General features: G+C 45.2%; 1 long non-coding RNA gene across 1 annotated transcript; it reads left to right on the top strand.

Moving 5' to 3' along the window:
* Nucleotides 1–5,059: 5,059 nt before the first annotated feature.
* LOC110709438 lies at nt 5,060–5,546 on the top strand. Its single transcript, XR_002508937.1, has 3 exons — nt 5,060–5,161; nt 5,254–5,360; nt 5,432–5,546. It is a non-coding gene; the product is annotated as an uncharacterized LOC110709438 (long non-coding RNA).
* The last annotated feature ends 5,058 nt before the right edge of the window (nt 5,547–10,604 follow it).

Below are 10,604 nucleotides of genomic sequence, written 5' to 3'. Positions count from 1 at the left end.
TAAATTAAAATACTTCACAACTTAATATGATTTTAATGCTGTATACCATCATTTTTCGATCTTAAAATTACTAATGGTGGTATTTTAATTATCATATAACTAGTATTTTAACAAATATATACTAAGTGATCATTAATTCATGCATAGTTGATTGAGATTGTATATAATATCATCTTACTAATGTTGACGAAAATTATGCATTGGTATGATATGTATAATTTCAAATAAACTAAATTCATATACATATTTAAATGGAAGGGCATGAACCTTAATCCAGAAAGGGATTTGGTGGAGAGGAGTCTCAAAAGGTTTAGTAAGAATTAAAATCACAGCTTATGCTAGAAATATCTTCCAATAACATGAAAATAGGTGCAACTCCAAATGATGATTTCTTCTAATTGCTTTGACCATGCTACTTGCATTACTTTCAAGAACTACTAGATAGCCCAAACTCTTTCTTAAAACCACCCACAAGTTTTTGAGCGGTAGTATTATTCTTTTATTTTTTATTTTTTTATTTTATTTTAAAAGTATGATTATCAAGTGATTACTAACCCATGAGTAGAAAATTCGAATAACATAGATATTTTTCTCATATATTCACTCCGATTCGTAATAATCACAACACTTTCCTTTTATGACCGTTTCATAATAATAGCAATACTTCTTTAATTGGAGAGGACTCACTATTATTTTACCTTGTATTATTTTTCTCTCTCAGTAACCCCACTTTTACAAATATGTTATTAATTATCTCTCCTACCAACTCCACTTACAATACTTTTTATTATTATTATTATTATTATTATTATTATTATTATTATTATTATTATTATTATTATTATTATTATTATTATTATTATTATTATTATTATTATTTCTCACTCATACTAATTATACTTTTATATTGCTTCCTTCATGTTTAAATAATTGAAATGGTTTCTTTTTTCGGCCGTATTTAAATTAAATGAAACATTTTCTTTTTCGGCTGTGTTTAAATAAATGAAACATTTCCTTTTTGCTTCTCTCTATTTTTTAATAATTATATTCTCTTTATTTTTTAATTATATTCTACTAACTTATGGTCCCCACAAAAACCCTTGCTTTTTTCTCTTTCCTCAAACTTATACCTTACTATCTATTATTTTAATAAATTCAGCTACCCTTCTAAAAACTTCATAAAAGTCAAAATGTTTCATTTATATTAAAGGAAATTTTGTTCGGAAAAACCTTTTAAAGCAACCTTTTTGTTTAGAAAATTCTTTTTTTAAATTTTTTGGCTAGATGAAACCGGTTTATATAATTTTTTCGTTGAACACAATCAAGGACCTCTAATACATTTAATTAACCTCTATTTTTCCTTATATCTTCTAATTACTCTCTAACTCTCACTTAACTATTTAACTAGTGAGTAGCTCGGGCGTTGCCGTGGGTTGTTACTTCTGTAATCGTGCAATTGAGATATTTTTTTAAGGATTTTGAAATCTGAAATCGACAATATTGAATGTGTTTTTTTGGTTTTTTTGGTTTTTTTTTTTTTTTTTTTAAATAATTAAATCATGTGGTTTATACTTATGTACATTTTTTTTCATATTTATAACATGCTTGATAATGGGCTAAAATGGTTAAATAGCCAACTTTGTTATAAGTGGTTGGGTGTTCGAATCCCCTTAACCTTATATTTTAATATGAAGTAATGTGGGTTGCTTAATTGGGTAACGTGGCGTAACGATTATGGTTAATTCAGTGATGATGTGGCATAAAGAGATGTTGGGTAGGTGATGACATCATGAAGTGTTTGTGAAGTGACGTGGCGTAATTTAAAAGGATCTACATGACACATTGACGTTTTTATAAACGCCTTTTAATATAATCAAATTAATTTATAAATAAAAAAAAACCACCACCTAACCTTCCCCCGTCGGATCCGCTGCTTAGAACCCCCTACTCACGACGACCAACCTCCATCGTTGGCCGATCCCCGCCCTTTCCTTCGCCGCGACCACCCACCCCTCTTTAAACCCTTACCTTGACAATCACCCCCCTTCCTTCAACTACCACGAAACATCCCCCCATCCCTTTCCCCCACCCCGAAACGGCAAGGGAAAGGAAGGGGTTGTTTCAACCTTCGAGGTGTGGGAAAGGGTAGGGGTTGTTTCGTGGAGGTGGAAGAGAGAGGGGTGGGTTTTTGGTGTAGGGTTTAGGAGGGTGGTCGCGGCAAGGGTAAAGGGGAAAGGGAGGGGGTCAACTCGGTGGTGGAGGTGGGTTGCCAGGAGTGAGGGGTTCTAGACGACGACTCGAATAGGGGAGGGGTGCTGCTGCTAGGGGAGAGGGAAGGGGGTGGCTGGCTTGGTGGTTGTGGGGTGGTGGTCTTTGTTTGTTTTTTTTTTTATTTTATTTTAATTATTTATAAATTAACTTAATTTTTAAATAGCTAAGTGAGAGTTAGAGAGTAATTAGAAGAAATACGAGAAATTAGAGGTTAATTAAGTGTATTAGAGGTCTTGGGTTGTCTCCAACAAAAAAAATTTATCAACTAATATCATTTGCCCAAAAAAATTTCAAAAGATTTTTCTAAAAAAATAAGTTGCTTTAAAAAGTTTTCTGACAAATTTTCTACTACTCCGTAGTATATTGTGTGTGGGCTAAGGGCTTAAGACGAATAATTTGAGCGCACACCTTAAAATAAGTAAGGGTTTTTCTAAGCTATACCCCTCAGGTTCTTCAAATTCTAAGCTGTACCCATGCTTTTTTGAAAATTACCAGCTGTGCCCTCCACCTTACATATTTTAATGTACAGTAACTAAGAAAATCACAAGAGTTAACAGACGTTGAAGACTCTTAACGGGGTTTATTAAAATTGTTTAAATCAAATAAAAAAAAAGACTTATGTCCCTCTAAATTATCGAATTTGATCAAACTCTCACCCCACTCTGCTCTTAGGTCATTTGCGACGATCATCCAAAAACCCTAGAAATTTTTACCAATTTCTCAATTAAAGGTAGTTCCTTTCACTGGAAGTTCGATTTGCGACTGAAGATTGAAGGAGTTGATCAAATTTTGAGGAAGGGAAGAGCGGTGTAGTTGCGACTTTGTGTTCATCAACCAAAAATCAAAACTTTCGAGTTGTTAGGTTAGTTTAGTTAGGTTAGTTTAATCTTTAATTTTGTGGGTTTGATTGAATGTGTGTTGATTATTTGAAGGAAATTCCTTTTACGCAATACTCATAAATTCTTGCGTGGACCTTGTTTCGGGGTTTTTTGATGTGTCCTGCGGGAGAGTTACAATTCCAAGAATGCCCTTCGACGCCTGTGCCTGCAAAATCACGAAGACTCCTGGGGGTAGGAGCTCCGCCTCCGACGATCAAGTTAGTAAAGATACGGGAGGTAGGATGCACGTAATGTAGAAGTTACTTCTCGCGTAATGGGAGAATTCCGCAATTAATATTGCTCGGGGGAAGTGTTTTTCTTTTTGAGGAGTATTCAATGTGAATCATAAATGTTCAGATCCCCATTAATGAGGGTCCTTCCACTATTTATAGTGGGGAAGGGGTGGTTCCCCTTTTAGGGTTTAGAGGACACGTGTCAGCAGAGGATTGGAGCCCTGCTGACCAACGGCTGGGTGCCACGTGTCACTAGGCCATTGGGCCACGTGTTTAGGCCATTGAGAGTTGAGAGCATTCGGAGTTGAGATTGGTTGAGAGCAACCGGACTACAGACCGTCTGGGTCGTTGCAAGCTAGCCAAAGGTTTTCGAGAGGGTAATCAGAGAAACCCAGCCGGATTTTGAACCGCCTGCGTCTTCGCAAGCATCCCAAAGAATTTCCAGATTTTCTTCTAGGTACCGTCTCTATTCTTTCTAGCTTTTTCATGTATTTCCGTTTGAGTCTTTTACTCGCATTTTTGTTTATTGGTCCCATAAGTAGATGGACCCCTTATACCCATACCCGGAACCTAGCTGTGAACTCAGCCGGTTTATTAGTACGGCTGAGTCTAGAACTGGGTCTGCCGCCTCTGTTCTTTGGGACAACCCTTTTTCAACACCCATATCGACCGACTCTGTGTCTGTGCAGGACACAATGGCCAGAATCTGGTCTACTGCCAGAGATCCCAACTACAGAAGTGGGAGCTCAGATGAGCAGCCGCCTGAAGTCCCAGCTTCAGGCGGTGAAGTAGAGCAAGGAGAGGTAGAGCAGAGAGGCTCACCCGGGGGCGCTCCTAGCACCCCGGGTGATAGCATTTTAAATGAGGAGACTGCTCCCCTCCAGGAGACCAGAGAGCAGGCAGGCTCTGATAAGGAGGTCTCCAACTCCCCAGCCGGCTCTGATGCCGGTCGCGTTCAAAGTAGCAGTAGCAGCTACTTAACTGAATCTGAGGATAGAGAGGAGGCGGAGAGGCCTTCTTGGGATAATAGGAACGATCCTCTCATGATCGCCGTCTCCTCTAAGGACCGCGAGCTCATGCGGGCTGCGCTGCCGGATTTTATCAAACGGCGGCCGCTGGGGGGTGACTATTCAATAAAAATCCCGGCTGCTCTGGGAACAATATGGTGGGAGGATGAACAACCGAACGCGAACGCTTGGTTCGGGTGCTACGAGGCGGCCTTCTTGGCCGGAGTCCGCTTCCCTCTCCACGACACAATAAAAGCCATACTTAGGGGGTATGGCCTAGGTCTCTGGCAATTAACCCCCAACTCATGGGTAAATATTTTAGGGTATATCGCCGCCTGCGAGATGCAGGGCCTCAACCCCGGCTGGGAGGCGTTTGCCCATATGCATTACTTGAGTAGGAGCCCAGGCGGCTGGAGAGCCTGGTATACCTTGACCATCTAGCCCAAATACCTTATGACCTTGGACAAGCCATCCAAATGGTCGGACTGGAAGCACCGGTTCTACTTGGTTAAGGCCCCAACTACGGCAGAGAACAAAGAATTCCGGATCTACAACCGGAAACCAGAACTCTTGGGAACCAAGTGCTGCCTGCCCCCTGTCCCGGAGGATGATAGAGAGACCATCCTTGACTCCGGGTTTTTTGAGTTAGTTCCTGACACCCTCTCATCCGGAGAGATAGTAAGGGTACCTAGAAACTGGGTGCCCAAACATGAATTTTTTAGGGACGAATGCTTCTTGTCCGCTTGTGGTCTAAGCAGCATGTTTAAAAAACGTATGTATTCGGAACTCAGCCGGTTTCTTTCGAACCGGATGCTTTTATTTCCTTGCTTGTTTATTATTCTAACCGTGTGCCTGCCTTTGCAGAAGAAGCCAAGAAAATGCTGCCCACCGAGAAGACACCGGCTAGGTCGGCTGCCGACATCCGGAAAGCCAATCTCGAGAAAAAACTTGCTGCCCAGGCGGCGAGGAAGGTATAACCGTCTGATCCTTCTCGTTGACTTCAATCCTTTTATCCCATAACTTATATTTCTCTCGTTTACAGGACGGGAAGCAGATGCCCCGGTCCCTTCAAAAACAGGTCAGGCCTCCGCCGACCCAACAAGAGTCTGCATCCAAGGTGCAGAAGACAGCCGACCGGCAAACTACCGGCGGCAAATCAATAAATGTCCCAGGCGGGCCTGGATCTGCGGATGTGCTTTCTGCCATCCCATTGAGGACCGCAACCGGTCCCTCGGAAGGCCGTTCGGGCCGCCAAGGTAACTTCGACCTTACACTGCTTGACCTGCCCATGCGGGTCAAGTCTCGATCGCTGCCGGGGGATTCTCCAATCAGCCGGCAATCTATAGGCAGAGCATATGCGAGTTTCTCACCGTCTGTTTCTGGTGCAGATAATTCTCCCCGCTGGCCGGACGGGGCACAGTATGCCCGGGCCATGCTGAAAGCCGTCCCCAGGGACGAGAAGGAGGCGATCCCTGGGATCAACTCCTTTAATGCCGACCGGGTGCTGGTCGACCTGGCCGACGTATGCTCCAACAACCATGCGGTAATTTTCTTGACGTGCATTTTTAAATATGCAGTATTAACCGGCTGTATTTTTGCAGGCTATGCTGCGCGTAGAGGGGCTCAAACGAGCTTATACCCGCAAGTCTGAAGAGGTAAGGAGAAGAAAACGGGCTGTTGATGACGCCCATAATGTTGCTGACTACTCTTTGTACATGCATGGCTTAGAATCTAAATCTATACGCATGGAACAGGCGGAGAAGACCAAGGCCCTCCAACAGCAGATTGATCAACTGAAAAACCAAGTTGACCAACTGCAGGCGTCCCTGGATGATGCCAATAAAAAGTTGGAGGAACAGAAAGAGCCCCTCCAACGGCTGAGCAAGGCGGAGACTGAAAATGGCCGCCTTGCCAAAGAGAATGAGCGCCTGCTCAAAGAGGCGGCTGCTGCCAATGAGAACTTCAAGGCCACCTTGGAGGCGGAGCAGGACAGGCTCATTGAGGAGAATGAGCTTGATTGTGCAAACCGGATGCGACGGGCGTTTTCCCTCATCCACCCGGAGGCGGACTTCACCGTCTGGGAACTCGCCTTCAAATATTCTGATCTTGCCATTCTGGCCGAGGAGGCGAATGAGCCGGGGCCCGGACCCTATGACGCTTGGGTTAGGGAGGAGATTGCGCGACGGCAGGCGGAGGCTGCTGAAGAGGAAGAAGTTGTTCCTGAAGCCGACGCAGCCGCTCACCCTGATCCTACCATGAACCAACCGGAATAGGACCGGTTCACTGTTCGCCTCGAGTAGCAACCACCTCCCGGCCTGCGCGCCTTGCATTATCTTGTAATAGCGCCGGATGAGACGAGCTACTCGGCTGTAATAATTTTTTATTCTGAATATTAACATTTTCACTGGCTGCGCCGGTTTGTACATTTTCATTTTGAATATTAACATTTTCACCGGTTGAGCCGGCTTTTGAATGCACTCTGTTTTTCACACTTGGCTTTTGAATGCTTTTTATGTTTCTGCACTTCAATACTAGAATTCTTGTTATTATTTTTTTTTTACACATATTTCTGCGAGGATAACCAAAAGAACCCCGCCGGTAACACTACCGCTTGGGTCTTCGCAAACAGCAAGGAAATTTGCAAGGGTTGCCAAGAGGACCCCACCGGTAACACTGCCGTCTGGGTCTTCGCAAACTAGGCGAAGAAATTTGCAAGGGTTGCCAAGAGGACCCCACCGGTAACACTGCCGTCTGGGTCTTCGCAAACTAGGCGAAGAAATTCGACCGGTAACACTGCCGTCTGGGTCTTCGCAAACTAGGCGAAGAAATTTGCAAGGGTTGCCAAGAGGACCCCACCGATAACACTGCCGTCTGGGTCTTCGCAAACTAGGCGAAGAAATTCCGACCGGTAACACTGCCGTCTGGGTCTTCGCAAACTAGGCGAAGAAATTTGCAAGGGTTGCCAAGAGGACCCCACCGGTAACACTGCCGTCTGGGTCTTCGCAAACTAGGCGAAGAAATTCCGACCGGTAACACTGCCGTCTGGGTCTTCGCAAACTAGGCGAAGAAATGTGCAAGGGTTGCCAAGAGGACCCCACCGGTAACACTGCCGTCTGGGTCTTCGCAAACTAGGCGAAGAAATTCCGACCCAAAACCAAACCGGATGGCGTTTGGGTAATTGCCCCTGGATAGCGGTCTGGGTCTTTGCAAGCCAGGCTGCTATCCATATGATATAGCACGAATATATACACTAAGTGCCAACATTAGATTCGGGAGCCAGTCGGTTTATACTGAATCACCGGTCGGGACTTAGCAAAAGAATCACGCCAGATTAGGATGTCCATTCACCGGTTGGGCTTTTGCAAGCATACCCCTGAATGAATTATGGCCTAGACCAAATGTTTTTAGGCTTGCTCTTAGAGAGTCAGGCGGCGGTATTGAGTACCGGCTGAATTTTGGAAACAGCCTTTAGTGGTACTTCCAAAAAGTGGGCCGGCTGCAAGTTTGGGGGTGCTAGCCTGCCCTTCTTTGGTGCGAGGGATCGTCAGGCGGATTTGTCCGCCTGTGTGATCGCTTAGAACAATTTACCACCCAAATGGGAGATGTTCTCTTCGATGAATTCACCCGTATGGGTGTCACCGGATGCAAAAATTAGTTACTGGTGCCGCTTGTGGTAGGCACAAGACATTGCGGCTGTATACAAAATTGAATATAATTCTCATCTTTTGAAAATTTACAAAAGATGTACAATACTTAGAAGTAGTATTTTTTGAGGTTATCTACATTCCAAGTTCTAGGCAACTTTCTTCCGTCTGGAGTTTCCAGGCGGTAAGTGCCGTCTCGTACTTCTTCAAAGATCCGGTAGGGTCCCTCCCAATTTGGGGTTAATTTGCCTTGTTCATTGGCCCTACCGGTTGCCTCCATTTTGCGAAGCACAAAATCTCCTTCTTTCAAAGGTCTTTTACGAACCCGCTTGTTGTAGGCTCTAGTCATACGCAGACGGTAGATCTCATGACGCAAGGCAACATTCCCCCTTCGCTCTGGAAGAGCGTCTAATGCCAACCGCATGGCTTCCCAGTTAGCCTCTTCATCATATAACATAATGCGTAGAGTAGGCTCATAATGTTCAATGGGAAGAACTGCTTCAGTGCCATATGTCATGAGAAATGGGGTCTCACCGGTTGCCCCCTTTTCGGTTGTCCGGATAGCCCAAAGGACATGAGGTAATTCCTCTGCCCAAAGTCCACCGGCTCTTTCTACTTTCTTCTTTATCCCGTCTGAGATCAACTTGTTAAAAAGCCTCAACTTGACCGTTTGCCTGAGGACGGCCAACGGATGCAAAACAATGGGAAATTCCTTGGTCTCCCAACCAGGTCTTCAGGACAGGCGTTTCGAACTGCGGTCCGTTGTCGAAAACCATGGACATTGGAACCCCGAACCGGGTGATGACGTTTCTCCAGATGAAAGAAATCACGTCTTTCGTTTTAATCCCTTTTACCGCCTCTGCCTCAACCCATTTGGTGAAGTAGTCTACTGCTACAAGAATGTAGCGGCGGCCGCCTGTCGCAGGCGTATAAGGTCCCAAAATGTCCATGCCCCATTTAGCAAACGGAACCGGACTATGGATTGCCGTGAGATCTGTTGCCGGTTGATGTATCAACTTAGCGAATTTTTGGCACTTGTCGCATCTCTTTACTAGATCCATGGCATCCGCTTCAAGAGTGGGCCAGAAGTACCCTTGCCGCCTGGTTCTTCTGGCAAGGGACCTGCCGCCAATATGCGAGGCACAAAACCCCGCATGCAGATCTTCCAAAACTTCTCTCCCCCTATCCGGGGTTACACATTTCAAAAACGGCTGCAGGTATCCCTTCCGGAGGAGTTCCCCTTGATGCATAACAAAACTTGAAGCACGCTTCTTGAGCGCTGATGCTTCTGAAGGGTCATCCGGCAAGGTACCATCCGTCAAAAAAGACCGGATGGGATCCATCCAGGTAGCACTTCTGTCCAGGACTCCAATGGGATCATTCTGAATACTTCGTTTTTCAATGACTTCCCAAAAGACCGTCCTAGGAGCATCACAGGAGGCTGATGATGCCAACTTTGAGAGGGCATCCACCTGATTGTTTTCAGACCGGGGCACCTGTCGCAGATGAAATTCATCGAAGGACCCAGCCTCCTCTTTGACCGCCTGCAAATATTTGATCATAGCCGGATGGGTGGCTTCGTAGTCACCAAAGTATTGGCTAACGATCAGCTGTGAATCTGAGCAGGCGTCGACCTTTCTTGCAACGGCTGCCTTACACATGCGCATATATAGTGCATATTCAAACTTATCCCCTTCCGGGGAATGACAGATAACACCTGCACCACAGCCGTTCACCGTAGAGCTGCCGTCTACAAATAACTTCCAGACCTGATCAGGGTTTTTTCGGTTGCACCGGCCTAGTCATCTCGACAATGAAGTCGGCAAACGCCTGACCTTTCACTGCCCGCCTGGGTTCAAAAGTTATCTCAAGGCCTTGTATTTCAACAGCCCACTTGATCATTCTACCGGATGACTCTATAGCAGTCATCGTGCGCTTGAGCGGCTGATCTGTGTATACCACAACCGGATGTGCCAAAAAATAAGGCTTCAACCGCTTGACTGCTACGAATAAGGCCAACCCAAATTTTTTCGATCATGGGGTACCGGAGCTCAGCATTTTTTAAGGACATGGCTGATGAAGTACACCGGCAGCTGAATGCCGTCTCTCTCAGCGAGGAGAACGGCACTAAGGGCGTGATCAGAGACGGCTAGGTACATGTACACAACCTCCCGGGGTAGGGGGCTTACTAGCCTTGGCAAAGAATGCAAGTGCTGCTTAAGCCTCTGGAATGCCGCCTCTGCTTCTTCACCCCATTCAAACCTTGACCTCTTCCTGATTGCCTGGAAGAAATAGAGGCACTTGTCACCTGACCGGCTGAGGAACCTCCCCAATGCCGCCAGACAACCGGTCAACTTCTGGACCTCTTTTACAGTGCGGGGAGACTTCATGTTAATTACCGCCTGTATTTTTTCCGGATTAACTTCGATGCCTCTTTGGTCAATCAAGAATCCGAGAAACTTCCCAGACTCAACACCAAATACGCATTTCTTTGGGTTAAGCATGACCCCGGTGCCGCCTGAGTGTGGTGAAGGTTTCTCGCAGGTCTGCTAGGTGATCCGTCTGTAGCTT

This window comes from Chenopodium quinoa, unplaced genomic scaffold (assembly GCF_001683475.1).
Source record: "Chenopodium quinoa cultivar QQ74 unplaced genomic scaffold, ASM168347v1, whole genome shotgun sequence".
NCBI lineage: Eukaryota > Viridiplantae > Streptophyta > Magnoliopsida > Caryophyllales > Amaranthaceae > Chenopodium > Chenopodium quinoa.
This window is presented reverse-complemented; position numbering and strand designations above follow the sequence as displayed.